Raw genomic sequence first — 21,656 nt, forward strand, 5'->3', positions numbered from 1 at the left:
TAGTTGTCAAATTAATCCATGAAAATTCACCTAAAGAAATCACTAAAAACTACTTAAAATTTCTAAACTTTTAATGTGAAAGAGGTGAGAAACTGTGCTGTTAAAATTTCCAGCATCTTGTAGATGAGTTTCGGACAAGCTAAGAGGATTATAATGCTATGTAAAAATGAATCAAAATATGTGAGTCCACTAAAAATCAAACCCGTGACCTTACCATGTTAAAAGTCATTGAAATAATATGACAAAAAGAGAATGTGGCATGTGGGATTCAAACCATGTGCCTTGATCCGAAAATGAATAAAAAAAGAAATGTGAGGAGTGGGATTCTAACCCACCACCTCTCAATCAGATTAAAGGAGAAATTAAAAAAAAAGAAGGTTGAGGAATGTGGGAATTGAACCCACGACCTCTAGGCAGAACCAAGGAAAATTAAGGACAAAAAATTAAAGGGGGGTTGTGTGGGTTCGAACCCACACCCCCTCAGCCAAAAAGGAGAGAAATTAAAGAGAAGGAAATAAAAAGTAAATGAGGTTGTGGGGGTTCCATCCCACATCCTCTTAGTCTCAATGAGAAAAAAATGAATAGTGAAATCAAGGAAAACTAAAATGAAGGTGTTGGGGTCGACCTTGGGTCCCCAAGCCGTGTGGATCAAACCAAAACAAATAAAAATGTAAGTGTTGTCAAAGGGATTTAAAATTGGGTTCCCTTGTCCAAATTTCGTATTGATACATAAGTCATACGTGAATAAATGTTCAAAAATAATGCTTCCTACTTAGATCGAAAAACCGAGATCTTGTCATACATAAAAGATGCATAAGTCTTGTACCATATAATATTAGGAAGATATGAATCACTTAAACGAACTATGAATGAAGCCTCATGTCTTATATGTATAGACCCATAAGTTTAGCATAAGTTTAAAAGTAAGTGAAGCTAAGATATATGTAAAGAAATGATGAAACTCTATAAGGGCTAAGTAAGAGTGTGAGACACACTACATGTCAAGATATATTGGGATATGATGAAATGAACAATGAAATAATGAAACCCTACGAGGGTTGAGAAAGATTGTGAAACACACTAAATGACCAAGTTCATTGGCATATGATGAATTGAACATTAACGTAATAAGGGGTGAGTAGTTTTGAAGAGCAATTGTGCGAAAGTTAATGAATGTAGTGACAACATGATAAGAGGATATGTAAAAGAGGAAAGCAATCTCAAATGAGCCTTAGTAAATGTTACCAAAACGTACACACTGATGATAGTGTAAAGTTAATGAAGAGACCAGTCTCTATGAACACTCTAATTAGAGTATTGAGATCAATATACACTTAATACTAATTATGTGATGAGAAATCATCTATTGAGCTACGTTGTCCTCATACTAGAAGCCAGCTTCTGTGAGGTATGAGTTGAATGCAATGGAACTTTATACTAAGCACTGATAGACTAGCTATGAGCGGTGATGCCTTCTTTCGGAAAGGGTAGAGGTTAACGTAACTCTCATGAGATGAGAATGTCTGGCATGCCGGGTATGGGTCTCCTTATATCTCCTAGACTTTGAACCTATACTGCCAAAATAGGGATCTGGCGGGGTTCAATTCCTATGTACGCTAGTATGTTTAAGGTAACTTTGGCCAGTGATTTCACCTCTTTACGGTGTGGGAGAGACACTGGATTTCATGATGCCACATGATCTATGTCGGTTAAAGTTAAAGTTCCCAATGAATGAATAAAACCAGCCTCAAATGATGTACATAATGAAATGAATGATACTAAAGGTGTTAGGATAGGATAATCAAGAGGTGAGATAGACCTAAGTAATGACACTTAGTCATTCTTGATCATTGCACAATGAACCCGATGAAAGTCTTAAACTACATCCTTGGTATAGCTTGTGTTCACACTAGCCTATAAATGAAATGAAGTGAAATATGTCTGAATGAGTGAAGCAGACTCTGTGTTTTCTAAATAAGGCTCCCTAGTTGATATCCATATGTTGAGCCCTCATTTTGGGAAGTCTTAATGTCAAGTCCACGATTCCAAGGTGTCATGGCATATTAATGAATGATATGAAGGATGTAATGTGCTATATGCAAAACGATATGAGCTATGTGTAAGACTATATGTGCTATATGCAAAATGATATGTTCTATGTGTAAGATGTTATGTGTTATGTTCAGTATCATAAGTATGAAGATGCATGTTACTCTCATAACATGACTTTCCAAATCCAAATTTGGAAAGCTCACTAACTCCATAATCATGTTGTTAGGAAAGAGATGTTCTTACTCATGCATGTCCTTGGTGTATGCTTACATATACCATACTTAGTACAACTGTGTACTAATCCCATACAATTCTACAATTATAGGTGCAGACACAGGTGGATGCTAGAGCTTACATATTGACGTTATAACTATCCAGACGTGGACCTTTGATCCGGACTTAGTAGGACCTCATGCTTTCGAGGATGTCTATCATTATTATCTAGCTTAGATGTAGGATATAGCTAGTGGAGTATGTTCCTCTAGTGTTTCTTTCCACTTTTGTTTAAAGTTTGTATCGGTGCCATTTTGGCAAAAATATTTGTTTAGTAAAATTATGATCTGATTCTTTAATTTGAATATCTTTTTATTAGACGGTTGATTTGTGAACACCTATGATGTTAAGTAGTATGTAAAAATGTATGTTAAGAAATAAAAAAATTCAAATTTTCCGCTAAAATTAACCTAGATGATGTAATGATGATGTATGTAGGCTAGTCTACGACCTCTGACAGGTCAACGATGCCGGTCTCGTTTGGGGTCTAGACTTCGGTCGTGACAGGACTTCACATGTACATTGCACTAGTAGACTTAGAATGAGATTATAAGTAAAGTGTTATAATGTATAACAAAAGTGAATTCTAAATATGTTGTTGATTGACTAATGTCTCTTATGAGGATGTTGTAGGTCTGACTTGTATGTGGTCTTGTAATGAGTTCTTCTATGTTTCCCATAAAGTATGTTTGTTCAAATGTGAGTTATATGTCTTGTTATATGAAATGGTTCTATGAATGCATGTGTTGGATTAATGAAGGTTGTATGCATAATTTCCTTGTGGCCTTAAGGTGATGCTTGAGTGGGGATAGTGTAATGGGACATTATCTATACATTGCACCCTAGTATAACAAGATGGGTTACTTGGGAAGTTAAATAGTTATGAAGAAAATAACTTACTATAAAGAAAATGGGTTTACTGTAAATGAAATAAGCTTACTGTGAGTGAAAGTAAGGTTACTGTAAAGTGATACTAAATGTTCTTTAAATGCAATGTATGATTTTATGTGATGTTGTGACTATTGTATATGCCTAAATGAAGTATATGAATTGCAATATGCTTATGATATCAATATTTTGTGAAGTTTTCATAAAAAGGCATGATGCATTGTTTCAAAGAAACATGTCCCCTTTTAAATTCATGTTTTTGCATGGTTGGCATACTTAGTGCATTCTTTTACTAACACCATTCTTCTTTACCCTCTTACAAAAAGTGTGGGTTATGGATTCTAAAAGGATGTCTCTAACATGTAGAGCTTAATATGTGTTTCCAAAGCTTAAGGGAAGGGATCCTTAAGTTCAAGGATTTCCTATGTCATGTTTTATGTAAATTCTTGTAATACCTTTCTTATGATTTATGTGAAAGGGCCGCATCCCTATTGTACTCTTATAACATTGAGTCTAAGATGGCAAATAGACTTAGAGTTTTGAACTATATATTGTGATATTTATATATAATGGAAGTGATGTTCTAGCATATGATGTGTTATGGAAGTTTTAAATTTTCCGCTAATTTTACCTATGACAATGTGATGAATGATATCTATGGGCTTGTATAAGACCTCCAAGAGGTCAAGTATGCCATGTTACTTCTAGAAGTTGTTCCTTATTCGTGACAAACATGGTATCAGAGCAGGAGGTTATAAAAGTAGTTAGGGTCCAAAGTCTCTTATTGCCACATCTAGTAGAGTCTCGTTCTTTGGTGGTGAATTGCGAAAACATCTATGAGCGAGAGGACATAGGACGATAGAGTTTCACTTCTTCACGATTCTCATTTCATGCCATAGAAAATTAACTTTATAAGTGCCCTCTCTTATGTTTTCTTGTCTGGTGGTCTTTCAGATGTGATTGCTTGGATGAGAAGGTATATCTATGATTTAGGGAGAAAAGGTGAGTTTTGATGATTATCTTGGTTTTATGGTTTAATGAGTATGTGTGAAGGTTAGCCAACTATGGCTATATATGTGATTTAGGTGAAATGACATGTTATGTGAAGATTTATGGAATGATATGGTTAAAGCTTCTTAAAAGTTGTTATAGTTGAATGGATATTCCTTTTGGAATGACAAGTTTCTATATGATTTTTTATGATAATAGTCTAAGGATATGACTTAGTCTTGAAATGCTTTGAACAAGTGTGGTAAATAGATAAAGATGCATGTTGCCTTTTTATATATTTTATAGTTTAATGTTGCCCTCTGCATGTGTGTACGATGCCTCATAGTTGCATAGTATGGATTAAAGTCCATTGTATAGATTTGATCCTTGAAGTGAAGGTAGTGTGCTTACCTTGTTGGGTGATGATGGGGGTTGGGATACATAAAAGTTACCTTACCTTATTATTGAAAGGAAAGAAAGAGGCCTTATGGCTAAGTCTCCTCTATTGTTTTCCCCTAATGTTTTATGACCCTTGGTATTTAGAACTTATATGGTTGGATAGTATGACCTAACTTGGTTGCTATGGATTTCTTTTGGGTGTTAGTCTTAGAGGAATGATGATGGTTGGAATAAGTGGCTCTTTAATGGGTTCACCCTAAGTGGGATATGATGATGAGAGTAGTAAGGTTGTAGATATCTCTATCTTTTTATTCTATTCTTACTTGAGCTTGAACCAATGAGTTTGTAGTATCTTATTCATGATAGGAGTCTTGCATAAAAGTATGACTTTCATGTTCTCCATATGTTATGTATGTCTTGAGTGACACTATGTTAAGCATGTTTTGAAGATATTAAATTACATAAAAAGTATTTTTGGCCAAATGCATGTTTTCTCATGTTGATTGTGCATCTTTATATGTTAGTTGTGCATTTAAATCCATGAGATAAGGTAAGAAGAACGTTTGAGGTCACATTTAAGGTGTGGTACTTTAAGCCATCATTGATAAATTGAGTCTCCTTTAAATGAAAAATGACGAGTCTCTTGAAAATTATGTGATTTGTATAGTTTGGGAAGTATGATGGTAGGCTCATTCTTCAAAAGTGAAGGCATGCTTAAATAATGTTCTTATGTGTTCCTATAAATTGTAAGAATTTTCCTAAATAATGCATGTTTCTAGAAGCTAGTGTCATTATAGAAATTGAAACTATGGGAAATGACTTCCTATTGTTGTAATGTGTGTGGTGTGACTTACCATGTCGACTTCACTAGGAATGAGTATGATCTTGCTATGGATAAGAAGTTTAGAATTTCTTATTTAAAGTGAATTGATCTTTGTGTATTGCTTGTGTATGAACTCATGAGACATGTAAGTGTTTTTAGGAGAAGAACATTCATCCATAAACATAAGTAAGCATGGTATGGTTTAGTATGACCTTCATGCAATATGTTCAAAAGATAAGGATATCCTTGTTGATTTACTTGACTCAAGTCTATGTGCATTGAATTAGGGGTGCCTATTTGCTTCTTCAGTGATGTTGAACTTGCCTCTATATGACTTAAAGGTTGTCTCATGATGAGCTCTTAATGAAATGAAATGTAAAGACCATGTTATGATTAGGAGAAGTATTTTCCTCATATGAACATGACAAGAGCCTTTGTGTTAGGTTCTTTTCAAAGTGAGTGAATAAAAGTTTTGGTTGCTTGTGTTGCATTAAGTGCTAAATGGTTTGAAGTTTGTGTTCCTTTTAAGTTTGGTTCATTGACTTTTATGTGATGATGTGTTTAATGTTGTGAGCCTCTCTATGATTCATTGAAGTCTTTTATGTGTTTGAAATATTCCAATTGTCATTCGAGGACGAATGCTCCCAAGTAGAGGATATTGTAAGGACCCTTAAAATTCATTAAGGTTCATAGATACTCATATGTGTATAAAAAGATTAAAATATGTTACTTAAGTGTTTTACAATATGAATTCTTAATCTGAAGTAATTTGGTGGTGAAACGTCCAAGAACGTCCGATGACATTTGAAAATTATACTTGAGTCGTGCATGTGTGTCTTGAAGTATTTTACGTGTTAGTTTTGGTTGAAATAGATATGGAAGGTCCTTATCTTGTATATGAATATATTTACATCAGAAACATATGGGTATGACACCCCAAGGCCCCCACAAAATTCGCTTAAGGAGGACCCCATACACTGCCTAAGCACTGCCTTTGCAGTGTCAAACAACCTTCAAGGAACGACGACCAATAGTCATGGTGACTCCCAATCGATGGGAGGCGTCATTCCATACTTAGCTTATGAAAATCTCAAGCCAAATGACAATCCTTATACCCAAATGACGGTTTCCTATATCGCCCATCAATGAGTCTAATGCGTGTCGATTGATGGAGTCGATAAAGCCTGCACTCAGCTGCAAGGCGTACTATTTCATTAAGGGGTGAATGGGAAATTCACCCCACGTCCGAACCTGACACTAGGCGGTTAATTTAGGTATTTTATGGTATATTAAGTTTGTTATTAAGATCAAAACCCCATACCCAGTTCATTATTCAAAATTAGACTTCCCGTTTCAAAAGAGCCTCTCTAGAAACCTCCATTGGAGATGAATCTCAAGAATAGATTGTAGATCGGATTTACATGGATTAATCATTAATATTTCGTGGTCTTTCAATGTAATGAGGTATGGTTATCCTTCATCCATAGTCAACGTTTCTTCTAAGGACTTCGTTCCAATGTTCTCAATGAGGATTCATGATCAAACTTTCTATCTTTCCATCTAGCCGCGGGTTCTTTCTCAAATTGATTTCTAAAGCAAGCTTATGATGAATGTATGTTTAGGTACTGATTTGAAGGTGAATTTCAATGAAATTTCATGATGAACCCATGTTTCTTCTAATTCTCAAATTAGCCTATATTATGGGCATTGTGATCTTGATTCTATGATGATTTAATTATGAAACTAGCATGTTGAATTATATATTGCTACTGCCTATTATGTATATTGATGGGGAATAATGCGTAATTTATCAATGTGGATCATGGTTTTAAGATTGACTATGTTCTTTCACTTTCTATAGATTGCTAATGTAGTGTAATCAATGATCTCGATCCTATAGTAAATGAAGCATGATTTCGTCTTTGTTATGATACTTTTAGCTATTGACCTATATTTTTACTATTGATGAATTATGAGAATTGATCATTGATGATCAAAGCAAGGGATATTTGGTAAGATTGCTCTATTCCTCTACTTTTCTATAGAATTGCTAGATCATTTTCCTTGTATAGCATTGTATGATATGATCCACTTATGGTAGATGTTTTTACTTTATTGTCAATGTATATGTGATGTCTTCATGGCCTTAAAGGCAATTTTATCGTGAAGGTGTGGTGGTGATAATTATCTAATGTGAAGTATTATGTATAGTCTTCCTTTCTAGTTATGATCTAGGTTGTATTACTAATGTTCTAAGCATGTGAATGACTATGTTAGGTCTGTTTTAGGTGCTTCAAATTATGATGGAATAATGGTTAATAACCCCAACATATGTACCCCTACATAAATGTGTGATTAGCTAAATCTAGGAGTCTTGAATGTAATGTGAAGTTATCTTGTATGTTATGCTAAATTGTGATGTGTAGTTTATGCATGACTGTGAATTGTGGTCTTAAGAGTTTGGATGCCTCTATGTGATTTTAATAGACATGATGTTATCATGTTGGCAAATCCACACACACTTACACCTTATGCATGCTTCCAAGTAGTATAGGTTCATGGTATTTAATAAAAGGATATTCTCTCTTGCACTTTTATATACTACAATGCATGTAGGGTATATGTCCATGAAGTACGTTATGTATATCTTAACTAGGATGACTTGATACATGTACTAGTGTGGACAAGGGTATAAGACCTTGACTATGCATTGCACATGAGTGCTTTGATAGGATAGTTCCTTGGTGGTTATCTATGTACATGACTATGAATGCATGATTATGTTATGAATATGCATAGCGTGTAAATGTGTTTATTGTGAATGGATTGCTCATATAGTTACACCATACAGTTATGCATGATTGAAGAGAAATAAGAACATTTGTGGCCTATATGTGTTTATGTGGAAGGTTTCGTCATATATATATGTACACACAAACGTGAAAACATGTCCATTATGCATGTACGATGATCTAGTCAATAGAGGGGCTCTTCAAAGTTGTTCACAAGGGTATCCAAAATTTTATGGTGTTTGAATATGCTATGTCCATATGAAAGGTTTTCTCACATGTCTTAGGTTGATGAACTCTCATCGATGATACATGAGCGAGGCATATATGGAGTCGATCTCCTAAAGCCTACTTTTATAAAGTAATGAGTAATTAAGTATTTTCCATAAAGGGAACTTAGCTTAGCACCGACTAAAATTGAATATGAGGGGTGTACCTTCCTAATGTGGGAAGGTAGGTTCACCATAGTCTTCACGAGGTGGATAGCTTCATGTCCCAAAGGGCATACAATGATATTTTCATATATGCCTTCAAGGACCATAAACTATGCTTTCCCCATAAAATATAGAAAGTGATATCACCTAATTTGCTAGGATGATGTTAATGTTTTACTTTGGAAATTTATAGAACCTTCCCTTGGTGTAAGGTTCTACAACACAAAATTCCATGTTTAGCATCCATGGTCTTAGTACTAGTTAAGGCTATCGTTTCCCTAAAGCAAAATGGACAAATGGAACTAAAGTAATGTACCCTAACCAGGATAACCTAAGGGAAGTTTCTTAGTGCAGGTGAGGGTATGAGTCTTTACCTACACATTGCACAAGTAGCTATTTTAGGAAGTTATGGTTATGTTTATGTTCCTTATGCATGACACTTTAGTGTTCTTTAGTTGTTGTAATGATATGAATAGTATGAGTCCTTGTGAATCTATATGATGTGGTCTTATCTTATATGCATAATGTGGGTATTATTGACCATATGATGAAGGTCTTACTTGGCATGTATGAAGTTGTCTATACTTGTCTTGTTGATGTATAAAGTAAATCTTATGCTTGTAGCCTCTTTGAAGGATTACTTAGTATGTGTAAGGTTATGGGACTTTACATGTACTTTGCACTAATGTACTTAGATTGAGATTGTAAGTACGGTCTTATAATGTCGAAGTGAAGTGAAGTCTAAATATTCCAGTGATTGATTAATGCCTCTTGTGAGAATATTGTTAAGTCTAGACTTATACGTGGTCTTGTAATGATTTCTTCTATGTGGTCCATAAAGTATGTTTGTTCAAATGTGAGATATATGTCTTATTATATGAAATAGTTCTATGAATGCATGTGTTGGATTAATGAAGGTTGTATGCATGATTTCCTTATGGCCTTAAGGTGATTCTTGAATGTGGATAGTGTATTGGGACATTATCTATACATTGCACCAAGTATAACTAGATGGGTTACTTGGGAAGTTAAGGAGTTCGGAAGAAAAGAACTTACTTTAAAGAGAAATGTGTTTACTGTAAATGAAATGAGCTTCCTATAAGTGAAATTGAGGTTACTGTAAAGTTATCGTAAATGTGCTTTTAATGTAATGTATGGTTTTATGTGATGTTGTGACTATTGTATATGCCTAAATGAAGTATGAGAATTTCATTATGCCTATGATACCAAAGTTTTATGAAGGTTTCACGAAAAGGTATGATGCATGATTTAAAAGTAAAATGTCCCCTTTAAATGCATGTTTTTTTCATATTTGTCATACTTAGTGCATTCTTATATTAACACCATTCTTCTTTACCTTTTAACACAAAGTGTAGGTTATGGATGCTTAAAGGATGTCTCTAAGGTAAAGGACTTGATATGTGTTTCCCAATCTCAAGAAAAGGGATCCTTATGTTCAAGGATTTGTTATGTCATGTTTTATGTAAAGTCTTGTAATAGCTTAGTTATGATTTGTATTGAAAGAGTCCTGTCCCTATTATACTGTAATAACATTGAGTCTAAGATGTCAAAGAGACTTAGAGTCTTTAACTGTGTGTTATGATATTTTATATATAATGGACGTGATGTTCTAGCATATCATGTGCTATGAAAGTTTAAAATTTTTCGCTAAATTTACCTATGACAATGCAATGAATGATATCTATGGGCTTGTATAAGAACTCGAAGAGGTTAAGTACGCCATGTTACTTCTAGTCGCGTCAATTAGATTGTATCACACTAAAATTAATTTGATAATTCTTTTCTTATTAACTAACTCCTTGGTCAAGCACGTAGCAACAAGGCGAGTAACACTGACAACCGTTAAAAATACTTCTAAACAAAAGAATAATCAATGCATGCAAAAACACTGTTCAAGAATTGTTCACGAATTGTTTAATTACTAGGATTACTTTTTTAATTACCTATGTTCCCACAACCCTAGTTTTGGATTTAGTTACCCAAGCTAGCAAGATCACAATTCATAGTTTTAGATGAAGAAATCATGAACTTATTAACAAGAAGAATAAACGGATAAATCAAACTTAAAATTTCAAGAAAAGTTCTTTAAACCTAATTCAGAAATCAATAAATTGCTTAAGTTCCAAAAATAAATCTCCAATCCACAAAGTAAATAATAGTAATAGTTGCTAACCACACAGATGAGTTTTTAATACCCTATATATAGAAATTGTGTAATAATGAAAAAGGATCGAAAATAAGGAATGTTTTGTTCAAGTACACGTCTACAATTGACGAACCAAGTGATGGACCGTCGATTTCTACGGTCTCTAGGTTGCTCCATCACTGAGGACTTAGAATTATTTCACCTCTCCAGGGTAGCACCCTCTATGAATCAAATGACGGACAAACAGTATGGTACCTCGATCCATCTACGAGCTCTCGATGCTCCTCTTTAACTCTATACTTAGATTCTTCAAAAATCAAGTACTGGAACCTTCTTTGAACCAACTAACGATTCACCTGTACGGTCTATCGATCAATGGATAGACAATATTTTCCTCTAGTGGTTACACACATAGTAAGACTTATTAAATTTTCCTTTAATGTACTGAGATGTTCATCTATGATCACATCTATGGCTGGTCGATTGCCTCCATAGGTATGGTTATGCACTATTTTAAGTTATTTTCGTCTCTTGCCACCTGAACGTATTTCCTATGAAATAAGAAACAAAACTTGTTAGAATCACTATAAAAAAGATCTAGACACACACAACCCTTAAGTAAAATGCATTAGAAATGTTGTGAAATCATGGCACATCAGTTTGTTGCTAAGTGCTCGAATTACCAACAAGTGAACATTGAGCACCAAACCTTGAATGTTTGGCTAAAACTATAGATCCTTCAGAGTGAAAACTAGGAAACCTAGCCACATATTCAGCAATTTTCTGTTTCCATCCCAGAAATAGATCTGCTTGAGGTCATGATACATCTTGGTGGAAACCTGGATGTATAGAACACCGAGAACCATGGGCCTCTGCAACAATCTTGATCCGCAAATCATCCACGTCTGGTACACACAGCCTGTCCTGGTACCTAAGTATGTTGTCACCTCCCAAATAAAAAGACTCATTCATCTTTACTAGCACTGAGTCCTTCAACTCCATCAACACAACATCAAGATGTTGACCCTTCATGACTTCAGCTACCAAGGATGATTTAGAACTAGGATGAACTAAAATGCCCCCACTAGTAGAGCCAATCAACTGTACACCCAGTTTATTCAGTCTGTGTACATCCTTCACTAACTCGTTCTTCTCATCATCAATGTGGGTTGTACTCCCCATTCTCAACCTTCTCAAAGCATCAAATACAATATTTGCCTTCCGTAGATGGTAGCGGACACTCATGTCATAGTCCTTCAATAGGTCCAACCATGTACGCTTACATAGATTCAACTCCCTCTGTGATAACTTACTGGAGACTCTTGTGGTCTTTGAACAGATCCACATGCACCACGTAGAAGTAATGCCTCCACAACTTTAATGAACATACCACAACTGCCAACTCCAGGTCATGAGTGGGATAATTCTTCTCATGAACATAGAGATGTCTGGACTCATAGGCTATCACCTTACAACCCTTCATAAGAACACAACCCAAACAAAACCTAGATGCGTCACAATAAATAGTGTAACTTTCACCACTTTTAGGCAATGTAAACATTGGGGCTGAAGTGAATCTTTCCTTGAGCTCCTAGAAACTCTTGTTACAAGTATCCGCCCATTTGAACTTGGCTTTCTTGTTAGTCAAAGTTTTCAGTGGGGCAGCAATGGAAGAAAAAAACTCCACCAACCTACGGTAGTAACTAGCCAATCCCACAAAGCTACAAATATCGGTGGGAGTAAGAGATCTTGTCCAGTTCTTAACAGCCTCATTGTTCCTGGATTCTACCTCCACACCTTGATCAAACATAACATGACCTAGGAAGATCCCTAATCTAAGCCATAATTCACACTTGATGACTTTGTCATACGCTGATGTAGTCTAAGTACTTGCAAGGTTAGTCTCGAATGTTGTTCATGCTCTTTCATAGTCTTAGTGTAGATGAGGATGTCATAAATGAATACTATGACGAAAAATGAATACTATGACGAAAGAATCAAGGTATTCACGAAACACTTGGTTCACGAGGTTCATAAATGCAGCTGGTGCATTAGTGAGACCAAATGATATGACTAGGAACTCATAATAACCAACACGGGTACGAAAGGTTATTTTTGGGATATATTAATCTCTAAACCTAATTTGATTATACCCGTCACGAAGATAAATATTCGAGAAGAAACTAGACCCTTGGAGCTGATCGAATAAGTCATCTATTCTGGGAAGTGGATACTTGTTCTTTACAGTGACTTTGTTGAGCTGTCGATAATTGATACACATCCTAAGGGATTAACAACACTGGAGTGCCCCAAGGGGATATTATTTGGTTGCTAATCACTTCTTGTGTTTAGGCAGAGAGAGCGTAAAAAGAAAAGAAAGATATTGACGTGAGAGAAAGAGAATTAAAACATGAAGGGTAGTTTAGGATTAGGTGGCGTAGTTTAGACATAGTAAACTAGGACTCTTTCAAACTTTTAAAAATCATATTTTTCTTTTTCTTAAATCATTTAATAAATATTGATTAATTAAATTAATTTAAAAATTTAAATAAAATAATTCAAATCATTCCTCCCCCCTAGCTTCGAACCTAGGTGGAACAAGATTTTGCTAAATGGCAATTTCTACCCTTACCCTAGAAAAAGACCATTTTACCCCTAGACCCTTAAAATTTAAAATTTCCCCTTTTTATGTCATGCAAAGACTCATCCGAGTGAATATTCATATTCGGGAGCCATACTTTGATGGACGCAACCTTTCCTAGATCAACTAACTCCCCAATTTAGTTTTCTTAGATGTCGCAAGGGTTTAGAGGTCTTGTTCGACGCGCATCAATTCCGTGTGAACAAGGTCTAATCGTAGGAATTCTAGACACATTAAGCATCACTTAGCATATCCATTTTTAGGGTTGTTACACTATCCCAAGAACTGCTTACAGACTCTCCTTATAATGTCCTGAAGTTGTTCTATTTATATTTATGATTTTAATTCTTGGACACCGGAAAATATCTTATTGTGAACACCTTCTGTAATTTTTCCCATGTATAGATTAAATTGTATGGAATCTCAGAAAAGCATATAGCAACATCATCGGTGAATAAAAATTGGAATACTCTCAGTACTATGACATCAAAATATAAGTCTAGCCGTCCAATAATTTATCCATCTTTATATATGGGTCTATTCGAAGCCAACCGAGAAAACTACCCTCTCGTTGTAAGCATATTTATAAGACTGTTGTTAAACATAAATGTATGCCTTTGAGGTATAGTCGGAATAATGACAGGCCTATCAGATTCAATCGCATCACAGTCAACCCTTTAGTGATCACGACACCTCGATGCTAGAAGATTTGCACTCGTTCTGCATTTCTTATGTGATTACCTTCCTGAACATGAATATGTACATTCAAGACTCTGAGAGGTTTAAATTCAACTCTATATCCTAGACCATCTCCGATAGGATTGTGTGTACCTCTTGATTATTCATTTTCTTACAGTTCTTGTCATTTTAGGATCATATAGGGTCAAGGGTTCACCTAAACTCTATGTACTTGCACACACTAGAGTAGAAACCCATAGAAAACCAAATTAAAACAAGAAACATAAAATTAGGAAATACGTGACTAAAGTTCAATAATGCAGTTAAACTTAGTCTAATAGTTATATTTCCCAGAAATGCACCAAAATTTTATATTACACCTTCCTAAAGAAGTATAAGTGATTATTATCAAGTAAAGAAACCCAAATTGCAGGATGGGGTCAATCCCATGAGGAATATGGTTTAGAATTAAACTTAAATCAAAATTATCTACTTTTATTCAAACCATTTCCAAGAAAAGTAATAAGGGCCTGTTGTAATAAATAACAAAATATTGAATAAGTAATAAGTAGACGAGATTCAGAATTTGGGTTACCAATATAAGATGGAAGCTACGGTATATGTGTTCCCTACAATCTCTTAACACATTAATCCTAATAATAGTAATCCTATCCTAGTGTTGACATGAAAGGTTTATAAGGTAGGTATGCATATGCGATTGGTCCTCCAAATAGGAAACTTCACCACGCATCTTGGTCCATGTATGGGTGTATGCATTACTACCTCTTACCTTTGCCCCGAATTAGTCATCATATCAATGTAGTTTTGTTTTCACCCTGACTTCAATTTATATCAGACTATTATATACCATCCACTTAATATTTGTTGTTTAATCCTTTTCTCATTCATTTCCTACTTCGTTTGTAAAGTAGGAATGAGGCGAGTTGTAACTTGTCAAGCATTAAAAAGACTTCTAAACAAAAGGATTAACAAATACATGCATAAATACTATTCAAGAATCACATAGTTATTATTCATACATTGTTAATTTCTCATGGTTCCCACAACCCTTGTTATGGATTTAGCTACTCATGCTTGACAACTTGAGAGTTGAGAATTCATAATTAGGTCAAAAAAAGTTCATGATCTTACAATTAGAATAGATGAGACCCGAAATTTTGAATTGAATTTGAAAGTGAAACTGTTTAAACAAACTTCTGGAAATTAAAATTGCTAAGAGTTTGCAAAATTAATTCCAACAGATCAAAATTAAAACCTTATAATAATGTTAACCCTAAAAAATAATTTTTACAAATAATATTTATAGAAAACAAATCCTAAAATACGAAGGAAACAAAGTAATGAAATAACTATTTCAAATTCGATTTATGTCAATGGGACTACCTACAACTGCGAGTCGACCTATTGTCCATGTCACGCTCTTTGGTTCAAGACTTAAGCGATAATTCAGGGCATTCATACAATAAACCTAGATTCCATCTGTGGAATGCACTTCGACCTTCACTTGCCTCCGTGGGATGTCCCGGACCTGTGGGTCAACCTACGGTCCATCAACGCTTGTGTAATTACATAGTTGGTAACAATTTCTTGAATCTACACCTACGCTTCATCCCCTATGGCCCATCACTAGACCAAGGATCTTTAGTTGGCTCTATCACTGGCTACTCATACAATTTTTAGCATTAATATTCATCAACCACATAAGAACTTATTTCTTGCAAGAAATACATACTACCTTATTTGTTACATCAAAATAGCCGAAATCACACAAAAACTTTAACTAAAATTCATCAAAAATGCTGGAAACTCACAGTATATCATCAATTATAAGCAATGGAGGTTCTAACTATTATAGTAAGTTGTTCAAGGCATTGCTCGAGAAGTATGGTGTTTATCATATCATATAAACCCCTTCTCAATTGTAGTCAATTAGGCAAGTTGAAGTGTCAAATCGCGAAAGAAAGAAAATTCATGGAAAGACCATGAATGACATTAAATTGGATTGGTCAAGAAGCTTGATGATGCTCTATGGACCTATCACACTACATTAGAAACTCCAACAGGTATGTCTCGCTACCAACATCTATATGGGAAGCCTTGTCATTTATTGTAGACCAGAGAACAAAGCGATGAGGGAACTCAAGAAGGTGAATTTGGATTAAGGCACTGCATGAAGTCAAAGAATAAATGAGATGAATGAGGTTGATGAGGTCCCCTCAAAAGCATGTGAATTTCAGCCTTGTACAAGAAGGAGATGAAGAAGTACCATGATCAGAAGATCGACAAGCGTGAATTTTCTCCGGGTGATCAAGTTCTATTAATTAACTCAAGTTGCACTTATTTTCTGGGAAACTCAAATCCAAGTAAAACAAGCTATTAAAAGTAACTAAAGTGTTTCCACATGGAGCGGTTTAACTTGAGAAAAAGGAAGGAATGAGTTTCAATGTGAATAGGATGCGAATAAAGATATACCGGGGGAAATATGAGAGTGTAAATGAGGTGGTAGAAGAATGGGGTCTTGATGAAGTTCAAGTAATTAAGGTGTGTACGTCGTGTCGCGACGTAAAATCAAGAGTTGCTTGAGAGGCAACAAAAGAAGTATAATCTATCTAGCTATAGGATTTTTTTTAATATAGGGAGTTTTTCTTAAATTTGTAGTTTTTTAGATAGGTGTTTATTAATTTTGAGTTTTAGTGTTGGCTGGATAATGACATAATAGGGCCTGTGTCCACTAGGTATTAATAAAATGCAAGAAAGAGGTCCCAATGTTTTCTACATGTGTAGGAAAAAAGGAAAAATATTTGTGTTCCAAGTGATGTAGAGGTATACAGTTCCTATACATGGCATCCCAGCCAAACCACAGACCGTGGATGGCATTCGTATACCAAGTACATCTTATGTATATTACTAATTGTGAGACTGAACTACGGTACCCATTAATGAATCGTAGGTTAACCCACGGATCATCGACGGGGTTTTGTGGGTCTTATTTAGGTTTATAGTCGATCCGACCTAGACCCTGAATAAAATAAAAACATTTCATTTAAACACATTCCTAATTTCCGTCTTTCCCCCAACCGCTTCAAACATACACCAAAAAAGACCCTGTAAACTCCCTCATTACATCCATAAATTCAATGCCATCCATTTTAACTCCCATTTCCCCTTAACTCTCCGAAAATCTTCTTTCTCTAAAAGTTTGTTTCTCCTTCAAGATCATTCAAGTATAGATTCGGTGTCAAGGACAGTCTTAAGATGACCAAATTTCCCTCACTATGCTCTCACCGACTTTGCTTACTTGTGAAGTAAATCAACTTCGCTATATTTGTAAATTTCATTTCATTGTTAAAATTGGAAGTCATGAAGTTGAAATTGAGAATGGTTAGCTGATCATGTATAAAAAGTTGAAAACTAGTTCATAGACTACCCATGGAAACCTGGCATGTGAATGTGTTGTTGTTTAGATTACACAATTGGGTTTGATAGGTCTATTTTAATGTTTTGACTTAGCTGTCTTAGAAATCAAAGTTTGCATAATCAAGACCCTACAGATGATGAACTACCACATACTATGTTCAAATACATTTTTAGACTAAAATCAATTTATTCATTGTTGAGGTTAATTGATATGTTGATAGGAAAATTGGACTCAAACTGTTTGGCATAATACGTGTCGATGGCCTCAACCGGTAGATCGTAGGTCGTGTTCCATCAATTGAATGAAAACAATTATTTGTTATGTTGGAAAACATTGTATGGACTAAGGTTCGTCAATCCACCGATGGATCGTTCATTCAATCCCCAAGCTACCCCGGAGACGCGGACACAAGACCGCTTTCTAGAAGCATAAGTTATAACCTTATCTCGTTGCATAAATACAAAACCTAGATCAACTCTAGATGCATCGCAATAGATCACATAATCATTTGAACCCTTTAGTAGAGTCATGATAGGAGCTGTAGTCAATCTAATTTTAAATTATGCAAACCTTTTCTCATAATCAACTGACCGTTGAAACTTGACCATCTTTTGAGTCAACCTAGTCAAAGTCTATGGATGAAAATACTTCAACGAACCTTCTGTAAAACCTGACAGACGTAACAAACCTCTGATATTTGTAGCAAAGGTAGGTCTAGTCCATTTTTTCACTACTTCTATCTTTTGTGAATCCACTCGGATCCCCTCACAGGATACAATGTGACCAAGGAATGAAACGGATTGCAACTAGAACTCACATTTGCTAAAATAAGGGAATAACTGACAATCTTTGGGAGTCTACAGAACACCTATAAAATGACATACATGTTCTTCCTCATTTATAGAGTAATGAGGATGTCATCAACAAAGATGATAATGAACAAGTCCATGTACTATTTGAACACTCAGTTAATCAACTCTATAAAAGCTGTAGGAGCATTGGCTAGTCCAAAAAACATAACTACGAATTCCTATTGACCATACCGAGTTTTGAGGGCTATGTTCAGAATGTCACTATCTCTGACTCTGAGCTAACGACAACTCAATCTGAGTTCTATCTTTGAGAACAGACTAGCACCCTGAAGTTCATCAAATAAGTCATCAATCCTAGGGATGGGATACTTGTTCTTGATTGTGACCATGCTCAACTGTCTATAGTAAATGCACTTTTCTGGAGAACTATCTTTCTTTTTTACGAACAATGCCAGTGCACCCCATAGAGAAATACTAGGTCTGATGAAACTCTTTTACAGAAGGTCTTTTAATAAATCTTTCAATTACATAAGCTCTAGTGGAGAAATTATTTAGGGAGGAATAGAAAAAAGATGGGTATCTTGAAGGAGATCATCTCTAAAGTCGATTTCCCTTTTGCAAGGAACTTCGGGAAGATCTTATGGATACTCACTGACTACTAGAATTGATTCAAGAGTTGTGGTTTCAAATTAGAATCCTAGACCTGGTATAGATGAAAGAGATAAACCTTAGAGATCATCTTTTCGGCCTTAAGATAAGAAATGAATCGACCCATAGGCGCTAAGATACTACCTAACCACTCCAATATTGGTTCATTTGGAAACTGAAATTGAACTGTCCTAGTTCTACAATTCACTAACACATAACAGGAATGTAACCAATAAATGCCTAGAATAACATCAAAGTCTACCATTTCTAACCCTACAAGATATGCTGGGGTGACTTTATGAGAGACTGTGATAAGGAAACTGGAGTAGAGACTGAGAAAGATTTTGAGGGAGTTTCTGGATTAACACTGAATTGGACGTATATTTAAGGAGTTACAAATGACATAGTATCCACTAGATCTAACAATGAATCAAGGTTAAATACTCGTAACTTACCACTGACTACATCAGAAGAACCTTCCCGAGCTTGGAAATCCTGAAGAGCATACAACATGTTATGGTGCGCACGACCACATTTTCCAGAGTCGAGAGACTTGTTGGTGCTGCTAAATTTGTAGACTAAGTTATACCACTACTACCTCTTTGATCCTATCTAGAAGAAAAATCCCTCAAACAGTGGCTAGATTGGCTGCATCCAAAGCATTCTCCCTTTAATGTGAGACGAAACAAAGATGGTTCTTACCATTCTTAGGGCAAGTGGGGTAACTCTTTGTGCCTGAAACACTTCCTTAAGAATTAGAGCCTGGTACCTAACCTTCATATAAAACCTATTAAGAGAGGATGGAACACTAACTGAAGAAGGGGCTAGGATCGACGACTTCTACTGAAATTGCGAATGATTTCAACCATTTGGCTTCTGCTGAGAGTAGTCATACTCAATCATAGCGTTCTTATTCTCCTTGGATTGTTCCCTAAGTTTATCACCCTCAAACTGCTGAGCATTAGTCATAAGGTTAGAGATTTTCATGTATCCCAGTAACATAGCATTTCTGCACTCTATTTTCACCAAATCGGACATTTCATACATGAACTTATTAATCTAAGCCCTGGAGTCAACAACCATGTGACGATCATACTTGGAGATCTAGTTAAACTTGAGCCCATACTCTTGGACTGTCATGTTACCCTGCATATGTTCATTGATTCCTTGGCCTTTTCTTCTGTCAACTCTTTTTGGAAAAACCTGCCCAAAAGGTCTCACTGAAACAATCCCAAGTAATAGGAGCTGCATTTGTATCCCTATTTTCCTTCCACTAAGTGTACCAAATATGAGCAACATGTTCCATGTGATATGATGCAAACTCAACCCCATCATTCTTGGTGACCTACATCACCTCAAAGATCTTCTAAAACTCATCTAAGAAATTATGCGGATCTCACTAATCTACGGTCCTAAAAACTTAAGCGGATTAATCTTGACAAAGTCACAAACCCTAGAGGTTGTTGATCCACCATTCGCATTCACATGATCTTGAAACCACTGCTTGTTCTAGTTGGCGACACTCTGAGCCAACATCTGAATGACATTTCTTAATTTAGCAGTGGAAATTTTTTTATCTGCTACTGGAGGTGCTAAGGTTGCATTCCTAGCATTTGTATTCATAGCGTTAGGTCTACGAGAAGGCATGATCACACTGAAACGTAGAACATCAAGTTAGAATTCGATTAGATAATACCTTACTCATGATAAGAGTCATAAGAAAAGGAAGTTTTCCTATTGTAGCCTCCCTCTCATTACATGTGGTGCATTTCACACCCATGAAAATGACTCTACATAGAGAGGCTTTTTAGAAATCGTAGGACACTTAAGACTAGGTCTTTAATGACATGTTTTTCAATCCCGGAGCTACCATCCAGACGTGGATACAAGACCTAAGACCACAAGTGATCCCAAGATAAAACATAGTGGCATGATCATGAGCATAGTAAAGATAATAACTGATGTGAAAGCTAAATCATAATTAAAATGAAAAGATTGGGAATATCCATTTACAATAACAAAGATATACAAAAATTGATGAGTTTAATGCAAATAAGATATTAACTCAACACTAAGTTGAATCTAACTATGTTTAAAATAAGTCTCTAACTGGATAGAAATGTTGGAACATGCCCTAGCTAAGTCTAGGAAAACTGAAACTAAAGGACTAAAAATTCTAAAAATAAACTCATGACTATTTTCCCTGAAGAATGAGGATTCACCACTGATTTTCGGCTGAACTAGAGATCATGAACCAAAGAAACTGTGATGTGGATGATGATAATCTTAACCTATATCATGAGAAGATATAGTGCACATATGTGTCAATACTTGAAAGTTACTGAGCATGTAAGATAGAGTAAGCAAAAATAATACATAGTTGAACATGTCTAGAAGAAAGAATAATATTCTGAGCATCATGTACTAAATAATGAGCTAACTCAATGTAGTGACAAATTTATAACATGCTGAAACTAATACAACAAATACTTATAAATTGTCAATCTAATGGCATATGACAGAACTACGGGAGCTACTAATAACCGATAATAAAACCACATGAGCTAAATGTGGAGTCTGATGTATACACCCCATCAAGAGGACCAAATATACCCTGCCAGAG

Source organism: Solanum lycopersicum, chromosome 5 (genome assembly GCF_036512215.1).
Source record: "Solanum lycopersicum chromosome 5, SLM_r2.1".
In the NCBI taxonomy this organism is placed as follows: domain Eukaryota; kingdom Viridiplantae; phylum Streptophyta; class Magnoliopsida; order Solanales; family Solanaceae; genus Solanum; species Solanum lycopersicum.